Consider the following 22,721-nt stretch of genomic DNA (forward strand, 5'->3'; position numbering starts at 1 on the left):
CACACACACTCACTCACTGTCTCTCTCTCTCACACTCACTCACTGTCTCTCACACACACTCACTGTCTCTCACACACACTCACTCACTGTCTCTCTCTCACACTCACTCACTGTCTCTCACACACACTCACTCACTGTCCCTCACACACACTCACTCACTGTCTCTCACACACACTCACTCACTGTCTCTCACACACACTCACTCTCTGTCTCTCACACACACTCACTCACTGTCTCTCACACACACTCACTCACAGTCTCTCTCTCACACTCACTCACTGTCTCTCACACACACTCACTTACTGTCTCTCACACACACTCACTCACTGTCTCTCACACACACTCACTCACTGTCTCTCACACACACTCACTCACTGTCTCTCACACACACTCACTCTCTGTCTCACACACACTCACTCACTGTCTCTCACACACACTCACTCTCTGTCTCTCACACACACTCACCCTCTGTCTCTCACACACACTCACTCACTGTCTCTCTCTCACACTCACTCACTGTCTCTCACACACACTCACTCACTATCTCTCACACACACTCACTCTCTGTCTCTCACACACACTCACTCACTGTCCCTCACACACACTCACTCTCTGTCTCTCACACACACTCACTCACTGTCTCTCACTCACACTCACTCACCGTCTCTCACACTCACTCACTGTCTCTCACACACACTCACTGTCTCTCACACACACTCACTCTCTGTCTCTCACACACACTCACTCTCTTTCTCTCACACACACTCACTCACTGTCTCTCACACACACTCACTCACTGTCTCTCTCTCTCACACTCACTCACTGTCTCTCACACACACTCACTCACTGTCTCTCACACACACTCACTCACTGTCTCTCACACACACTCACTGTCTCTCTCACACTCACTCTCTGTCTCTCACACACACTCACTCACTGTCTCTCACACACACTCACTCACTGTCTCTCACACACACTCACTCACTGTCTCTCACACACACTCACTCTCTGTCTCTCACACACACTCACTGTCTCTCTCACACTCACTCTCTGTCTCTCACACACACTCACTCACTGTCTCTCACACACACTCACTCTCTGTCTCTCTCTCACACTCACTCACTGTCTCTCACACACACTCACTCTCTGTCTCTCACACACACTCACTCACTGTCTCTCACACACACTCACTCTCTGTCTCTCACACACACTCACTCACTGTCTCTCACACACACTCACTCACTGTCTCTCACACACACACTCTCTGTCTCTCACACACACTCACTCACTGTCTCTCACACACACTCACTCACTGTCTCTCACACACACTCATTCTCTGTCTCTCTCTCACACTCACTCACTGTCTCTCACACACACTCACTCACTGTCTCTCACACACACTCACTCACTGTCTCTCACACACACTCACTCACTGTCTCTCACACACACTCACTCACTGTCTCTCACACACACTCACTCTCTGTCTCTCACACACACTCACTCACTGTCTCTCACACACACTCACTCACTGTCTCTCTCTCTCACACTCACTCACTGTCTCTCACACACACTCACTCACTGTCTCTCACACACACTCACTCTCTGTCTCTCACACACACTGTCTCTCTCACACTCACTCTCTGTCTCTCACACACACTCACTCACTGTCTCTCACACACACTCACTCTCTGTCTTTCTCTCACACTCACTCACTGTCTCTCACACACACTCACTCTCTGTCTCTCACACACACTCACTCACTGTCTCTCACACACACTCACTCACTGTCTCTCACACACACGCTCTCTGTCTCTCACACATACTCACTCACTGTCTCTCACACACACTCACTCTCTGTCTCTCACACACACTCACTCACTCTCTCTCACACACACTCACTGTCTCTCTCACACTCACTCTCTGTCTCTCACACACACTCCCTCACTGTCTCTCACACACACTCACTCTCTGTCTCTCACACACACTCACTCACTCACTGTCTCTCACACACACTCACTGTCTCTCACACACTCTCACTCACTGTCTCTCACACACACTCACTCACTGTCTCTCTCTCACACTCACTCACTGTCTCTCACACACACTCACTCTCTGTCTCTCACAAACACTCACTCACTGTCTCTCACACACACTCACCCACTGTCTCTCACACACACTCACTCACTGTCTCTCACACACACTCACTCTTTGTCTCTCACACACACTCACTCTCTGTCTCTCAAACACACTCACTCACTGTCTCTCACACACACTCACTCACTGTCTCTCTCTCTCACACTCACTCACTGTCTCTCACACACACTCACTCACTGTCTCTCACACACACTCACTCACTGTCTCTCACACACACTCACTGTCTCTCACACACACTCACTCACTGTCCCTCACACACACTCACTCACTGTCTCTCACACACACTCACTCACTGTCTCTCACACACACTCACTCTCTGTCTCTCACACACACTCACTCACTGTCTCTCACACACACTCACTCACTGTCTCTCTCTCACACTCACTCACTGTCTCTCACACACACTCACTTACTGTCTCTCACACACACTCACTCACTGTCTCTCACACACACTCACTCACTGTCTCTCACACACACTCACTCACTGTCTCTCACACACACTCACTCTCTGTCTCACACACACTCACTCACTGTCTCTCACACACACTCACTCTCTGTCTCTCACACACACTCACCCTCTGTCTCTCACACACACTCACTCACTGTCTCTCTCTCACACTCACTCACTGTCTCTCACACACACTCACTCACTATCTCTCACACACACTCACTCTCTGTCTCTCACACACACTCACTCACTGTCCCTCACACACACTCACTCTCTGTCTCTCACACACACTCACTCACTGTCTCTCACTCACACTCACTCACCGTCTCTCACACACACTCACTGTCTCTCACACACACTCACTCTCTGTCTCTCACACACACTCACTCTCTTTCTCTCACACACACTCACTCACTGTCTCTCACACACACTCACTCACTGTCTCTCTCTCTCACACTCACTCACTGTCTCTCACACACACTCACTCACTGTCTCTCACACACACTCACTCACGGTCTCTCACACACACTCACTGTCTCTCTCACACTCACTCTCTGTCTCTCACACACACTCACTCACTGTCTCTCACACACACTCACTCACTGTCTCTCACACACACTCACTCACTGTCTCTCACACACACTCACTCTCTGTCTCTCACACACACTCACTCACTGTCTCTCACACACACTCACTCACTGTCTCTCTCTCTCACACTCACTCACTGTCTCTCACACACACTCACTCACTGTCTCTCACACACACTCACTCTCTGTCTCTCACACACACTCACTGTCTCTCTCACACTCACTCTCTGTCTCTCACACACACTCACTCACTGTCTCTCACACACACTCACTCTCTGTCTCTCTCTCACACTCACTCACTGTCTCTCACACACACTCACTCTCTGTCTCTCACACACACTCACTCACTGTCTCTCACACACACTCACTCTCTGTCTCTCACACACACTCACTCACTGTCTCTCACACACACTCACTCTCTGTCTCTCACACACACTCACTCACTGTCTCTCACACACACTCACTCACTGTCTCTCACACACACACTCTCTGTCTCTCACACACACTCACTCACTGTCTCTCACACACACTCACTCACTGTCTCTCACACACACTCATTCTCTGTCTCTCTCTCACACTCACTCACTGTCTCTCACACACACTCACTCACTGTCTCTCACACACACTCACTCTCTGTCTCTCACACACACTCACTCACTGTCTCTCACACACACTCACTCACTGTCTCTCACACACACTCACTCTCTGTCTCTCACACACACTCACTCACTGTCTCTCACACACACTCACTCACTGTCTCACACACACACTCACTCTCTGTCTCTCTCTCACACTCACTCACTGTCTCTCACACACACTCACTCACTGTCTCTCACACACACTGTCTCTCTCACACTCACTCTCTGTCTCTCACACACACTCACTCACTGTCTCTCACACACACTCACTCTCTGTCTTTCTCTCACACTCACTCACTGTCTCTCACACACACTCACTCTCTGTCTCTCACACACACTCACTCACTGTCTCTCACACACACTCACTCTCTGTCTCTCACACACACTCACTCACTGTCTCTCACACACACTCACTCACTGTCTCTCACACACACGCTCTCTGTCTCTCACACATACTCACTCACTGTCTCTCACACACACTCACTCTCTGTCTCTCACACACACTCACTCACTCTCTCTCACACACACTCACTGTCTCTCTCACACTCACTCTCTGTCTCTCACACACACTCACTCACTGTCTCTCACACACACTCACTCTCTGTCTCTCACACACACTCACTCACTGTCTCTCACACACACTCACTGTCTCTCACACACTCTCACTCACTGTCTCTCACACACACTCACTCACTGTCTCTCTCTCACACTCACTCACTGTCTCTCACACACACTCACTCTCTGTCTCTCACAAACACTCACTCACTGTCTCTCACACACACTCACCCACTGTCTCTCACACACACTCACTCACTGTCTCTCACACACACTCACTCTTTGTCTCTCACACACACTCACTCTCTGTCTCTCACACACACTCACTCACTGTCTCTCACACACACTCACACTGTCTCTCTTTCACACTCACTCACTGTCTGTCACACACACTCACTCACTGTCTCTCACACACACTCACTCACTGTCTCTCTCTCTCACACTCACTCACTGTCTCTCACACACACTCACTCACTGTCTCTCACACACACTCACTCTCTGTCTCTCACACACTCACTCTCTGTCTCTCACACACACTCACTCACTGTCTCTCACACACACTCACTCTCTCTCTCACACACACTCACTCACTGTCTCTCACACACACTCACTCACTGTCTCTCTCTCTCTCACACTCACTCTCTCTCTCTCACACTCACTCACTGTCTCTCACACACACTCACTCACTGTCTCTCTCTCACACTCACTCTCTGTCTCTCACACACACTCACTCTCTGTCTCTCACACACACTCACTCACTGTCTCTCTCTCTCACACTCACTCACTGTCTCTCACACACACTCACTGTCTCTCACACACACTCACTCACTGTCTCTCACACACACTCACTCACTGTCTCTCACACACTCTCACTCACTGTCTCTCACACACACTCACTCACTGTCTCTCACACACACTCACTCACTGTCTCTCTCTCTGACACTCACTCACTGTCTCTCACACACACTCACTGTCTCTCACACACACTCACCCACTGTCTCTCACACACACTCACTCGCTGTCTCTCACACACACTCACTCTCTGTCTCTCACACACACTAACTCTCTCTCTCACACACACTCACTCACTGTCTCTCACTCACACACACTCACTCACTGTCTCTCACACACACTCACTGTCTCTCACACACACTCACTCAGTGTCTCTCACACACACTCACTCACTGTCTCTCACACACACTCACTCACTGTCTCTCACACACACTCACTCTCTGTCTCACACACACTCACTCACTGTCTCTCTCTCTCACACTCACTCACTGTCTCTCACACACACTCACTCTCTGTCTCTCACACACACTCACTCTCTGTCTCTCACACACACTCACTCACTGTCTCTCTCTCTCACACTCACTCACTGTCTCTCACACACACTCACTGTCTCTCACACACTCTCACTCACTGTCTCTCACACTCACTCACTGTCTCTCACACACACTCACTCACTGTCTCTCACACACACTCACTCTCTGTCTCACACACACTCACTCACTGTCTCTCTCTCTCACACTCACTCACTGTCTCTCACACACACTCACTGTCTCTCACACACACTCACTCACTGTCTCTCACACACACTCACTCTCTGTCTCTCTCTCTCACACTCACTCACTGTCTCTCACACACACTCACTCACTGTCCCTCACACACACTCACTCACTGTCTCTCACACACACTCACTCACTGTCTCTCACACACACTCACTCTCTGTCTCTCACACACACTCACTCACTGTCTCTCACACACACTCACTCACTGTCTCTCTCTCACACTCACTCACTGTCTCTCACACACACTCACTCACTGTCTCTCACACACACTCACTTACTGTCTCTCACACACACTCACTCACTGACTCTCACACACACTCACTCACTGTCTCTCACACACACTCACTCACTGTCTCTCACACACACTCACTCTCTGTCTCACACACACTCACTCACTGTCTCTCACACACACTCACTCTCTGTCTCTCACACACACTCACCCTCTGTCTCTCACACACACTCACTCACTGTCTCTCTCTCACACACACTCACTGTCTCTCACACACACTCACTCACTGTCTCTCACACACACTCACTCTCTGTCTCTCACACACACTCACTCACTGTCCCTCACACACACTCACTCTCTGTCTCTCACACACACTCACTCACTGTCTCTCACTCACACTCACTCACTGTCTCTCACACTCACTCACTGTCTCTCACACACACTCACTGTCTCTCACACACACTCACTCTCTGTCTCTCACACACACTCACTCTCTTTCTCTCACACACACTCACTCACTGTCTCTCACACACACTCACTCACTGTCTCTCTCTCTCACACTCACTCACTGTCTCTCACACACACTCACTCACTGTCTCTCACACACACTCACTCACTGTCTCTCACACACACTCACTGTCTCTCTCACACTCACTCTCTGTCTCTCACACACACTCACTCACTGTCTCTCACACACACTCACTCACTGTCTCTCACACACACTCACTCTCTGTCTCTCACACACACTCACTCACTGTCTCTCACACACACTCACTCACTGTCTCTCTCTCTCACACTCACTCACTGTCTCTCACACACACTCACTCACTGTCTCTCACACACACTCACTCTCTGTCTCTCACACATACTCACTGTCTCTCTCACACTCACTCTCTGTCTCTCACACACACTCACTCACTGTCTCTCACACACACTCACTCTCTGTCTCTCTCTCACACTCACTCACTGTCTCTCACACACATCACTCTCTGTCTCTCACACACACTCACTCACTGTCTCTCACACACACTCACTCTCTGTCTCTCACACACACTCACTCACTGTCTCTCACACACACTCACTCACTGTCTCTCACACACACACTCTCTGTCTCTCACACACACTCACTCACTGTCTCTCACACACACTCACTCACTGTCTCTCACACACACTCATTCTCTGTCTCTCTCTCACACTCACTCACTGTCTCTCACACACACTCACTCACTGTCTCTCACACACACTCACTCTCTGTCTCTCACACACACTCACTCACTGTCTCTCACACACACTCACTCACTGTCTCTCACACACACTCACTCACTGTCTCTCACACACACTCACTCTCTGTCTCTCACACACACTCACTCACTGTCTCTCACACACACTCACTCTCTGTCTCTCACACACACTCACTCACTGTCTCTCACACACACTCACTCACTGTCTCTCACACACACTCACTCTCTGTCTCTCACACACACTCACTCACTCTCTCTCACACACACTCACTGTCTCTCTCACACTCACTCTCTGTCTCTCACACACACTCACTCACTGTCTCTCACACACACTCACTCTCTGTCTCTCACACACACTCACTCACTGTCTCTCACACACACTCACTGTATCTCACACACTCTCACTCACTGTCTCTCACACACACTCACTCACTGTCTCTCTCTCACACTCACTCACTGTCTCTCACACACACTCACTCTCTGTCTCTCACAAACACTCACTCACTGTCTCTCACACACACTCACCCACTGTCTCTCACACACACTCACTCACTGTCTCTCACACACACTCACTCTTTGTCTCTCACACACACTCACTCTCTGTCTCTCACACACACTCACTCACTGTCTCTCACACACACTCACTCACTGTCTCTCACACACACTCACACTGTCTCTCTTTCACACTCACTCACTGTCTGTCACACACACTCACTCACTGTCTCTCACACACACTCACTCACTGTCTCTCTCTCACACTCACTCTCTGTCTCTCACACACACTCACTCTCTGTCTCTCACACACACTCACTCACTGTCTCTCTCTCTCACACTCACTCACTGTCTCTCACACACACTCACTCACTGTCTCTCACACACACTCACTCTCTGTCTCTCACACACTCACTCTCTGTCTCTCACACACACTCACTCACTGTCTCTCACACACACTCACTCTCTCTCTCACACACACTCACTCACTGTCTCTCACACACACTCACTCACTGTCTCTCTCTCTCTCACACTCACTCTCTCTCTCTCACACTCACTCACTGTCTCTCACACACACTCACTCACTGTCTCTCTCTCACACTCACTCTCTGTCTCTCACACACACTCACTCTCTGTCTCTCACACACACTCACTCACTGTCTCTCTCTCTCACACTCACTCACTGTCTCTCACACACACTCACTGTCTCTCACACACACTCACTCACTGTCTCTCACACACACTCACTCACTGTCTCTCACACACTCTCACTCACTGTCTCTCACACACACTCACTCACTGTCTCTCACACACACTCACTCACTGTCTCTCTCTCTCACACTCACTCACTGTCTCTCACACACACTCACTGTCTCTCACACACACTCACCCACTGTCTCTCACACACACTCACTCGCTGTCTCTCACACACACTCACTCTCTGTCCCTCACACACACTAACTCTCTCTCTCACACACACTCACTCACTGTCTCTCACTCACACACACTCACTCACTGTCTCTCACACACACTCACTGTCTCTCACACACACTCACTCAGTGTCTCTCACACACACTCACTCACTGTCTCTCTCTCTCACACTCACTCACTGTCTCTCACACACACTCACTGTCTCTCACACACTCTCACTCACTGTCTCTCACACTCACTCACTGTCTCTCACACACACTCACTCACTGTCTCTCACACACACTCACTCTCTGTCTCACACACACTCACTCACTGTCTCTCTCTCTCACACTCACTCACTGTCTCTCACACACACTCACTGTCTCTCACACACACTCACTCACTGTCTCTCACACACACTCACTCACTGTCTCTCTCTCTCACACTCACTCACTGTCTCTCACACACACTCACTCACTGTCCCTCACACACACTCACTCACTGTCTCTCACACACACTCACTCACTGTCTCTCACACACACTCACTCTCTGTCTCTCACACACACTCACTCACTGTCTCTCACACACACTCACTCACTGTCTCTCTCTCACACTCACTCACTGTCTCTCACACACACTCACTCACTGTCTCTCACACACACTCACTTACTGTCTCTCACACACACTCACTCACTGTCTCTCACACACACTCACTCACTCTCTCTCACACACACTCACTCTCTGTCTCACACACACTCACTCACTGTCTCTCACACACACTCACTCTCTGTCTCTCACACACACTCACCCTCTGTCTCTCACACACACTCACTCACTGTCTCTCTCTCACACTCACTCACTGTCTCTCACACACACTCACTCACTGTCTCTCACACACACTCACTCTCTGTCTCTCACACACACTCACTCACTGTCCCTCACACACACTCACTCTCTGTCTCTCACACACACTCACTCACTGTCTCTCACTCACACTCACTCACTGTCTCTCACACTCACTCACTGTCTCTCACACACACTCACTGTCTCTCACACACACTCACTCTCTGTCTCTCACACACACTCACTCTCTTTCTCTCACACACACTCACTCACTGTCTCTCACACACACTCACTCACTGTCTCTCTCTCTCACACTCACTCACTGTCTCTCACACACACTCACTCACTGTCTCTCACACACACTCACTCACTGTCTCTCACACACACTCACTGTCTCTCTCACACTCACTCTCTGTCTCTCACACACACTCACTCACTGTCTCTCACACACACTCACTCACTGTCTCTCACACACACTCACTCTCTGTCTCTCACACACACTCACTCACTGTCTCTCACACACACTCACTCACTGTCTCTCTCTCTCACACTCACTCACTGTCTCTCACACACACTCACTCACTGTCTCTCACACACACTCACTCTCTGTCTCTCACACACACTCACTGTCTCTCTCACACTCACTCTCTGTCTCTCACACACACTCACTCACTGTCTCTCACACACACTCACTCTCTGTCTCTCTCTCACACTCACTCACTGTCTCTCACACACATCACTCTCTGTCTCTCACACACACTCACTCACTGTCTCTCACACACACTCACTCTCTGTCTCTCACACACACTCACTCACTGTCTCTCACACACACTCACTCACTGTCTCTCACACACACACTCTCTGTCTCTCACACACACTCACTCACTGTCTCTCACACACACTCACTTACTGTCTCTCACACACACTCATTCTCTGTCTCTCTCTCACACTCACTCACTGTCTCTCACACACACTCACTCACTGTCTCTCACACACACTCACTCTCTGTCTCTCACACACACTCACTCACTGTCTCTCACACACACTCACTCACTGTCTCTCACACACACTCACTCACTGTCTCTCACACACACTCACTCTCTGTCTCTCACACACACTCACTCACTGTCTCTCTCTCTCACACTCACTCACTGTCTCTCACACACACTCACTCACTGTCTCTCACACACACTCACTCTCTGTCTCTCACACACACTCACTGTCTCTCTCACACTCACTCTCTGTCTCTCACACACACTCACTCACTGTCTCTCACACACACTCACTCACTGTCTCTCACACACTCTCACTCACTGTCTCTCACACACACTCACTCACTGTCTCTCACACACACTCACTCACTGTCTCTCTCTCTCACACTCACTCACTGTCTCTCACACACACTCACTGTCTCTCACACACACTCACCCACTGTCTCTCACACACACTCACTCGCTGTCTCTCACACACACTCACTCTCTGTCCCTCACACACACTAACTCTCTCTCTCACACACACTCACTCACTGTCTCTCACTCACACACACTCACTCACTGTCTCTCACACACACTCACTGTCTCTCACACACACTCACTCAGTGTCTCTCACACACACTCACTCACTGTCTCTCTCTCTCACACTCACTCACTGTCTCTCACACACACTCACTGTCTCTCACACACTCTCACTCACTGTCTCTCACACTCACTCACTGTCTCTCACACACACTCACTCACTGTCTCTCACACACACTCACTCTCTGTCTCACACACACTCACTCACTGTCTCTCTCTCTCACACTCACTCACTGTCTCTCACACACACTCACTGTCTCTCACACACACTCACTCACTGTCTCTCACACACACTCACTCACTGTCTCTCTCTCTCACACTCACTCACTGTCTCTCACACACACTCACTCACTGTCCCTCACACACACTCACTCACTGTCTCTCACACACACTCACTCACTGTCTCTCACACACACTCACTCTCTGTCTCTCACACACACTCACTCACTGTCTCTCACACACACTCACTCACTGTCTCTCTCTCACACTCACTCACTGTCTCTCACACACACTCACTCACTGTCTCTCACACACACTCACTTACTGTCTCTCACACACACTCACTCACTGTCTCTCACACACACTCACTCACTCTCTCTCACACACACTCACTCTCTGTCTCACACACACTCACTCACTGTCTCTCACACACACTCACTCTCTGTCTCTCACACACACTCACCCTCTGTCTCTCACACACACTCACTCACTGTCTCTCTCTCACACTCACTCACTGTCTCTCACACACACTCACTCACTGTCTCTCACACACACTCACTCTCTGTCTCTCACACACACTCACTCACTGTCCCTCACACACACTCACTCTCTGTCTCTCACACACACTCACTCACTGTCTCTCACTCACACTCACTCACTGTCTCTCACACTCACTCACTGTCTCTCACACACACTCACTGTCTCTCACACACACTCACTCTCTGTCTCTCACACACACTCACTCTCTTTCTCTCACACACACTCACTCACTGTCTCTCACACACACTCACTCACTGTCTCTCTCTCTCACACTCACTCACTGTCTCTCACACACACTCACTCACTGTCTCTCACACACACTCACTCACTGTCTCTCACACACACTCACTGTCTCTCTCACACTCACTCTCTGTCTCTCACACACACTCACTCACTGTCTCTCACACACACTCACTCACTGTCTCTCACACACACTCACTCTCTGTCTCTCACACACACTCACTCACTGTCTCTCACACACACTCACTCACTGTCTCTCTCTCTCACACTCACTCACTGTCTCTCACACACACTCACTCACTGTCTCTCACACACACTCACTCTCTGTCTCTCACACACACTCACTGTCTCTCTCACACTCACTCTCTGTCTCTCACACACACTCACTCACTGTCTCTCACACACACTCACTCTCTGTCTCTCTCTCACACTCACTCACTGTCTCTCACACACATCACTCTCTGTCTCTCACACACACTCACTCACTGTCTCTCACACACACTCACTCTCTGTCTCTCACACACACTCACTCACTGTCTCTCACACACACTCACTCACTGTCTCTCACACACACACTCTCTGTCTCTCACACACACTCACTCACTGTCTCTCACACACACTCACTTACTGTCTCTCACACACACTCATTCTCTGTCTCTCTCTCACACTCACTCACTGTCTCTCACACACACTCACTCACTGTCTCTCACACACACTCACTCTCTGTCTCTCACACACACTCACTCACTGTCTCTCACACACACTCACTCACTGTCTCTCACACACACTCACTCACTGTCTCTCACACACACTCACTCACTGTCTCTCTCTCTCACACTCACTCACTGTCTCTCACACACACTCACTCACTGTCTCTCACACACACTCACTCTCTGTCTCTCACACACACTCACTGTCTCTCTCACACTCACTCTCTGTCTCTCACACACACTCACTCACTGTCTCTCACACACACTCACTCTCTGTCTTTCTCTCACACTCACTCACTGTCTCTCACACACACTCACTCTCTGTCTCTCACACACACTCACTCTCTGTCTCTCACACACACTCACTGTCTCTCTCACACTCACTCTCTGTCTCTCACACACACTCACTCACTGTCGCTCACACACACTCACTCACTGTCTCTCACACACACTCACTCTCTGTCTCTCACACACACTCACTCACTGTCTCTCTCTCACACTCACTCACTGTCTCTCACACACACTCACTCACTGTCTCTCACACACACTCACTCTCTGTCTCTCACACACACTCACTGTCTCTCTCACACTCACTCTCTGTCTCTCACACACACTCACTCACTGTCTCTCACACACACTCACTCTCTGTCTCTCTCTCACACTCACTCACTGTCTCTCACACACACTCACTCACTGTCTCTCACACACACTCACTCTCTGTCTCTCACACACACTCACTCACTGTCTCTCACACACACTCACTCTCTGTCTCTCACACACACTCACTCACTGTCTCTCACACACAGTCAATCACTGTCTCTCACACACACTCACTCTCTGTCTCTCACACACACTCACTCACTGTCTCTCACACACACTCACTCTCTGTCTCTCACACACACTCACTCACTCTCTCTCACACACACTCACTGTCTCTCTCACACTCACTCTCTGTCTCTCACACACACTCACTCACTGTCTCTCACACACACTCACTCTCTGTCTCTCACACACACTCACTCACTATCTCTCACACACACTCACTCACTGTCTCTCACACACACTGACTCTCTGTCTCTCTCTCACACTCACTCACTGTCTCTCACACACACTCACTCACTGTCTCTCACACACACTCACTCACTGTCTCTCACACACACTCACTCGCTGTCTCTCACACACACTCACTCTCTGTCTCTCACACACACTCACTCTCTCTCTCACACACACTCACTCACTGTCTCTCTCTCTCACACTCACTCACTGTCTCTCACACACACTCACTGTCTCTCACACACACTCACTCAGTGTCTCTCACACACACTCACTCACTGTGCCTCACACACACTCACTCTCTGTCTCTCACACACACTCACTCACTGTCTCTCACACACACTCACTCACTGTCTCTCACACACACTCACTCACTGTCTCTCTCTCACACTCACTCCATGTCTCTCACACACACTCACTCACTGTCTCTCACACACACTCACTGTCTCTCACACACTCTCACTCACTGTCTCTCATACACACTCACTCACTGTCTCTCTCTCACACTCACTCACTGTCTCTCACACACACTCACTCTCTGTCTCTCACAAACACTCACTCACTGTCTCTCACACACACTCACCCACTGTCTCTCACACACACTCACTCACTGTCTCTCACACACACTCACTCTTTGTCTCTCACACACACTCTCTGTCTCTCACACACACTCACTCACTGTCTCTCACACACACTCACTCACTGTCTCTCACACACACTCACACTGTCTCTCTTTCACACTCACTCACTGTCTGTCACACACACTCACTCACTGTCTCTCTCTCACACTCACTCACTGTCTCTCACACACTCTCACTCACTGTCTCTCACACACACTCACTCACTGTCTCTCTCTCACACTCACTCTCTGTCTCTCACACACACTCACTCTCTGTCTCTCACACACACTCACTCACTGTCTCTCTCTCTCACACTCACTCACTGTCTCTCACACACACTCACTCACTGTCTCTCACACACACTCACTCTCTGTCTCTCACACACTCACTCTCTGTCTCTCACACACACTCACTCACTGTCTCTCACACACACTCACTCTCTCTCTCACACACACTCACTCACTGTCTCTCACACACACTCACTCACTGTCTCTCTCTCTCTCACACTCACTCTCTCTCTCTCACACTCACTCACTGTCTCTCACACACACTCACTCACTGTCTCTCTCTCACACTCACTCTCTGTCTCTCACACACACTCACTCTCTGTCTCTCACACACACTCACTCACTGTCTCTCTCTCTCACACTCACTCACTGTCTCTCACACACACTCACTCACTGTCTCTCACACACACTCACTCACTGTCTCTCACACACTCTCACTCACTGTCTCTCACACACACTCACACACTGTCTCTCACACACACTCACTCACTGTCTCTCACACACACTCACTCTCTGTCTCACACACACTCACTCACTGTCTCTCTCTCTCACACTCACTCACTGTCTCTCACACACACTCACTGTCTCTCACACACACTCACCCACTGTCTCTCACACACACTCACTCACTGTCTCTCACACACACTCACTCTCTGTCTCACACACACTCACTCACTGTCTCTCTCTCTCACACTCACTCACTGTCTCTCACACACACTCACTGTCTCTCACACACACTCACCCACTGTCTCTCACACACACTCACTCGCTGTCTCTCACACACACTCACTCTCTGTCTCTCACACACTAACTCTCTCTCTCACACACACTCACTCACTGTCTCTCTCTCACACACACTCACTCACTGTCTCTCACACACACTCACTCAGTGTCTCTCACACACACTCACTCACTGTCTCTCACACACACTCACTCACTGTCTCTCACTCACACTCACTCTCTGTCTCACACACACTCACTCACTGTCTCTCTCTCTCACACTCACTCACTGTCTCTCACACACACTCACTCTCTGTCTCTCACACACACTCACTCTCTGTCTCTCACACACACTCACTCACTGTCTCTCTCTCTCACACTCACTCACTGTCTCTCACACACACTCACTGTCTCTCACACACTCTCACTCACTGTCTCTCACACTCACTCACTGTCTCTCACACACACTCACTCACTGTCTCTCACACACACTCACTCTCTGTCTCACACACACTCACTCACTGTCTCTCTCTCTCACACTCACTCACTGTCTCTCACACACACTCACTGTCTCTCACACACACTCACTCACTGTCTCTCTCTCTCACACTCACTCACTGTCTCTCACACACACTCACTCACTGTCCCTCACACACACTCACTCACTGTCTCTCACACACACTCACTCACTGTCTCTCACACACACTCACTCTCTGTCTCTCACACACACTCACTCACTGTCTCTCACACACACTCACTCACTGTCTCTCTCTCACACTCACTCACTGTCTCTCACACACACTCACTCACTGTCTCTCACACACACTCACTTACTGTCTCTCACACACACTCACTCACTGTCTCTCACACACACTCACTCACTGTCTCTCACACACACTCACTCTCTGTCTCTCACACACACTCACCCTCTGTCTCTCACACACACTCACTCACTGTCTCTCACACACACTCACTCTCTGTCTCTCACACACACTCACTCACTGTCCCTCACACACACTCACTCTCTGTCTCTCACACACACTCACTCACTGTCTCTCACTCACACTCACTCACTGTCTCTCACACTCACTCACTGTCTCTCACACACACTCACTGTCTCTCACACACACTCACTCTCTGTCTCTCACACACACTCACTCTCTTTCTCTCACACACACTCACTCACTGTCTCTCACACACACTCACTCACTGTCTCTCTCTCTCACACTCACTCACTGTCTCTCACACACACTCACTCTCTGTCTCTCACACACACTCACTGTCTCTCTCACACTCACTCTCTGTCTCTCACACACACTCACTCACTGTCTCTCACACACACTCACTCACTGTCTCTCACACACACTCACTCTCTGTCTCTCACACACACTCACTCACTGTCTCTCACACACAGTCACTCACTGTCTCTCTCTCTCACACTCACTCACTGTCTCTCACACACACTCACTCACTGTCTCTCACACACACTCACTCTCTGTCTCTCACACACACTCACTGTCTCTCTCACACTCACTCTCTGTCTCTCACACACACTCACTCACTGTCTCTCACACACACTCACTCTCTGTCTCTCTCTCACACTCACTCACTGTCTCTCACACACACTCACTCTCTGTCTCTCACACACACTCACTCACTGTCTCTCACACACACTCACTCTCTGTCTCTCACACACACTCACTCACTGTCTCTCACACACACTCACTCACTGTCTCTCACACACACACTCTCTGTCTCTCACACACACTCACTCACTGTCTCTCACACACACTCACTCACTGTCTCTCACACACACTCATTCTCTGTCTCTCTCTCACACTCACTCACTGTCTCTCACACACACTCACTCACTGTCTCTCACACACACTCACTCTCTGTCTCTCACACACACTCACTCACTGTCTCTCACACACACTCACTCACTGTCTCTCACACACACTCTCTGTCTCTCACACACACTCACTCACTGTCTCTCACACACACTCACTCACTGTCTCTCTCTCTCACACTCACTCACTGTCTCTCACACACACTCATTCACTGTCTCTCACACACACTCACTCTCTGTCTCTCACACACACTCACTGTCTCTCTCACACTCACTCTCTGTCTCTCACACACACTCACTCACTGTCTCTCACACACACTCACTCTCTGTCTTTCTCTCACACTCACTCACTGTCTCTCACACACACTCACTCTCTGTCTCTCACACACACTCACTCACTGTCTCTCACACACACTCACTCACTGTCTCTCACACACACTCACTCACTGTCTCTCACACACACACTCTCTGTCTCTCACACACACTCACTCACTGTCTCTCACACACACTCACTCTCTGTCTCTCACACACACTCACTCACTCTCTCTCACACACACTCACTGTCTCTCTCACACTCACTCTCTGTCTCTCACACACACTCACTCACTGTCTCTCACACACACTCACTCTCTGTCTCTCACACACACTCACTCACTGTCTCTCACACACACTCACTCTCTGTCTCTCACACACACTCACTCACTCTCTCTCACACACACTCACTGTCTCTCACACACACTCACTCACTGTCTCTCACACACACTCACTCTCTGTCTCTCACACACACTCACTGTCTCTCTCACACTCACTCTCTGTCTCTCACACACACTCACTCACTGTCTCTCACACACACTCACTCACTGTCTCTCACACACACTCACTCACTGTCTCTCACACACACTCACTCTCTGTCTCTCACACACACTCACTCACTGTCTCTCACACACACTCACTCACTGTCTCTCACACACACAGTCACTCACTGTCTCTCTCTCTCACACTCACTCACTGTCTCTCACACACACTCACTCACTGTCTCTCACACACACTCACTCTCTGTCTCTCACACACACTCACTGTCTCTCTCACACTCACTCTCTGTCTCTCACACACACTCACTCACTGTCTCTCACACACACTCATTCTCTGTCTCTCTCTCACACTCACTCACTGTCTCTCACACACACTCACTCACTGTCTCTCACACACACTCACTCACTGTCTCTCACACACACTCACTGTCTCTCTCACACTCACTCTCTGTCTCTCACACACACTCACTCACTGTCTCTCACACACACTCACTCACTGTCTCTCACACACACTCACTCACTGTCTCTCTCTCACACTCACTCCATGTCTCTCACACACACTCACTCACTGTCTCTCACACACACTCACTGTCTCTCACACACTCTCACTCACTGTCTCTCACACACACTCACTCACTGTCTCTCTCTCACACTCACTCACTGTCTCTCACACACACTCACTCACTGTCTCTCACACACACTCACTCTCTGTCTCTCACACACACTCACTCACTGTCTCTCACACACACTCACTCACTGTCTCTCACACACACTCACTCTCTGTCTCTCACAAACACTCACTCACTGTCTCTCACACACACTCACCCACTGTCTCTCACACACACTCACTCACTGTCTCTCACACACACTCACTCTCTGTCTCTCACACACACTCACTCACTGTCTCTCACACACACTCACACTGTCTCTCTTTCACACTCACTCACTGTCTGTCACACACACTCACTCACTGTCTCTCTCTCACACTCACTCACTGTCTCTCACACACTCTCACTCACTGTCTCTCACACACACTCACTCACTGTCTCTCACACACACACTCACTCACTGTCTCTCTCTCACACTCACTCACTGTCTCTCACACACACTCACTCACTGTCTCTCACACACACTCACTCACTGTCTCTCTCTCACACTCACTCACTGTCTCTCTCACACACTCACTCACTGTCTCTCTCTCACACTCACTCACTGTCTCTCACACACACTCACTGTCTCTCTCTCTCACACACACACTCACTCACTGTGTCTCTCTCACACTCACTCACTGTCTCTCTCTCACACTCACTCACTGTCTCTCACACAAACTCACTCACTGTCTCTCACAAACACTCACTCACTGTCTCTCACACACACTCACTCTCTGTCTCTCACACACACTCACTCACTGTCTCTCTCTCTCACATGCACACACTACCACTCCCTTCCTCACTCGCATTCACACTCCCTCCTTCCCTCTCTCGCACTCCCTCTCTCACACTCCCTCCTTCCCTCCCTCTCTCTCACTCCCTCCTTCCTTCTCTCTCACTCCCTCCTTCTCTCTCTCTCACTCCCTCCATCCCTCTCTCACACTCCCTTCCCTCTCTCTCTCTCACTCCCTCCTTCTCTCTCACTCCCTCCTTCCCTCTCTCGCACTCCCTCCTTCCCTCTCTCTCACTCCCTCTCTCTCTCGCACTCCCTCCTTCCCTCTCTCATACTCCCTCCTTCCCTCTCTCTCACTCCATCTCTCTCACTCCCACCTTCCCTCTCTCTCACTCCCTCTCTCGCACTCCCTCCTTCCCTCTCTCTCACTCCCACCTTCCCTCTCTCGCACTCCCTCCTTCCCTCTCTCTCAATCTCTCTCTAGCACTCCCTTCTTCCCTCTCTCTGACTCCCTCTCTCTCACTCCCACCTTCCCTCTCTCGCACTCCCACCTTCCCTCCCTCTCATTCCCTCTCTCGCACTCCCTCCTTCCCTCCCTCTCATTCCCTCTCTCTCACTCCCACCTTCCCTCTCTCTCACTCCCTCTCCCACACTCCCACCTTCCCTCTCTCTCACTCCCTCTCTCGCACTCCCTCCTTCCCTCTCTCTCACTCCCTCTCTCGCACTCCCTCCTTCCCTCTCTCTCTCACTCCCTCTCTCGCACTCCCTCCTTCCCTCTCTCTCTCACTCCCGCTCTCGATCTCCCTCTCTCGCACTCCCTCTCTCGCACTCCCACCTTCCCTCTCTCTCGCACTCCCTCCTTCCCTCTCTCTCTCACTCCCTCCTTCCCCCTCTCTCTCACTCCCTCTCTCGCACTCCCTCCTTCCCTCTGTCATTCCCTCTCTCGCACTCCCACCTTCCCTCTCTCTCTCACTCCCTCCTTCCCTTTCTCTCACTCCCTCTCTCGCACTCCCTCCTTCCCTCTCTCTCACTCCCTCTCTCGCACTCCCTCCTTCCCTCCCTCTCTCTCACTCCCTCTCTCGCACTCCCTCCTTCCCTTTCTCTCACTCCCTCTCTCTCACTCCCCCCTTCCCACCCTCTCTCTCACTCCCTCCTTCCCTCTCTTTCATTCCCACTCTCGCACTCCCTCTCTCGCACTCCCTCCTTCCCTCTCTCGCACTCCCTCCTTCCCTCTCTCTCACTCCCTCCTTCCCTCTCTCTCACTCCCTCTCTCGCACTCCCTCTCTCGCACTCCCTCCTTCCCTCTCTCGCACTCCCTCCTTCCCTCTCTCACACTCCCTCTCTCGCACTCCCTCCTTCCCTCTCTCGCACTCCCTCTCTCGCACTCCCTCTCTCGCACTCCGTCCTTCCCTCTCTCTCACTCCCTCTCTCGCACTCTCACACTCCCTCCTTCCCTCTCTCTCATTCCCACTCTCGCACTCCCTCTCTCGCACTCCCTCCTTCCCTCTCTCTCACTCCCTCCTTCCCTCTCTCTCACTCCCTCCTTCCCTCTCTCGCACTCCCTCTCTCGCACTCCCTCCTTCCCTCTCTCGCACTCCCTCCTTCCCTCTCTCACACTCCCTCTCTCGCACTCCCTCCTTCCCTCTCTCGCACTCCCTCTCTCGCACTCCCTCTCTCGCACTCCGTCCTTCCCTCTCTCTCACTCCCTCTCTCGCACTCTCACACTCCCTCCTTCCCTCTCTCTCATTCCCACTCTCGCACTCCCTCTCTCTCACTCCCTCCTTCCCTCTCTCGCACTCCCTCCTTCCCTCTCTCACCCTCCCTCTCTCGCACTCCCTCCTTCCCTCTCTCGCACTCCCTCTCTCGCACTCCCTCTCTCGCACTCCCTCCTTCCCTCTCTCACTCCCTCTCTCTCACTCCCTCCTTCCCTCTCTCTCACTCCCTCCTTCCCTCTCTCGCACTCCCTCTCTCGCACTCCCTCTCTCGCACTCCCTCCTTCCCTCTCTCGCACTCCCTCCTTCCCTCTCTCTCACTCCCTCTCTCTCACTCCCTCCTTCCCTCTCTCTCACTCCCTCTCTCGCACTCCCTCCTTCCCTCTCTCTCACTCACTCTCTCTTGCACTCCCACCTTCCCTCTCTCACACTCCCTCCTTCCCTCTCTCGCACTCCCTCCTTCCCTCTCTCACACTCCCTCTCTCACACTCCCTCCTTCCCTCTCTCGCACTCCCTCTCTCGCACTCCCTCCTTCCCTCTTTCTCACTCCCTCCTTCCCTCTCTCTCACTCCCTCCTTCCCTCTCTCTCACTCCCTCCTTCCCTCTCTCGCACTCCCTCCTTCCCTCTCTCGCACTCCCTCCTTCGCTCTCTCTCACTCCCTCTCTCGCACTCCCTCCTTCTCTCTCTCTCACTCCCTCTTTCGCACTCCCTCCTTCCCTCTCTCTCACTCCCTCTCTCGCACTCCCTCCTTCCCTCTCTCTCACTCCCTTCTTCCCTCTCTCTCTCTCACTCCCTCTCTCGCACTCCCTCCTTCCCTCTCTCTCACTCCCTTCTTCCCTCTCTCTCTCTCACTCCCTCTCTCGCACTCCCTCCTTCCCTCTCTCTCACTCCCTCCTTCCCTCTCTCTCTCACTCCCTCTCTCGCACTCCCTCCTTCCCTCTCTCTCTCACTCCCTCTCTCTCACTCCCTCTCTCTCACTCCCTCCTTCCCTCTCTCTCACACTCCCTCCTTCCCTCTCTCGCACTCCCTCCTTCCTTCTCTCGCACTCCCTCTCTCGCACTCCCTCCTTCCCTCTCTCTCACTCCCTCCTTCCCTCTCTCGCACTCCCTCCTTCCCTCTCTCGCACTCCCACCTTCGCTCTCTCTCACTCCCTCTCTCGCACTCCCTCCTTCTCTCTCTCTCACTCCCTCTCTCGCACTCCCTCCTTCCCTCTCTCTCACTCCCTCTCTCACACTCCCTCCTTCCCTCTCTCTCACTCCCTTCTTCCCTCTCTCTCTCACTCCCTCTCTCGCACTCCCTCCTTCCCTCTCTCTCTCACTCCCTCTCTCTCACTC

General features: G+C 51.3%; 1 protein-coding gene across 2 annotated transcripts in view; it reads right to left on the reverse strand.

Moving 5' to 3' along the window:
• The window catches only part of LOC148135309 (uncharacterized), a 44,852-nt gene that overhangs the window by 16,430 nt on the left and 5,701 nt on the right, over window positions 1-22,721 (reverse strand). The window lies entirely within an intron of this gene.

This window comes from Chiloscyllium plagiosum, unplaced genomic scaffold (genome assembly GCF_037043375.1).
Source record: "Chiloscyllium plagiosum isolate Xiang-an unplaced genomic scaffold, Cpla_swu_hap1 HiC_scaffold_50, whole genome shotgun sequence".
NCBI classification, from domain to species: domain Eukaryota; kingdom Metazoa; phylum Chordata; class Chondrichthyes; order Orectolobiformes; family Hemiscylliidae; genus Chiloscyllium; species Chiloscyllium plagiosum.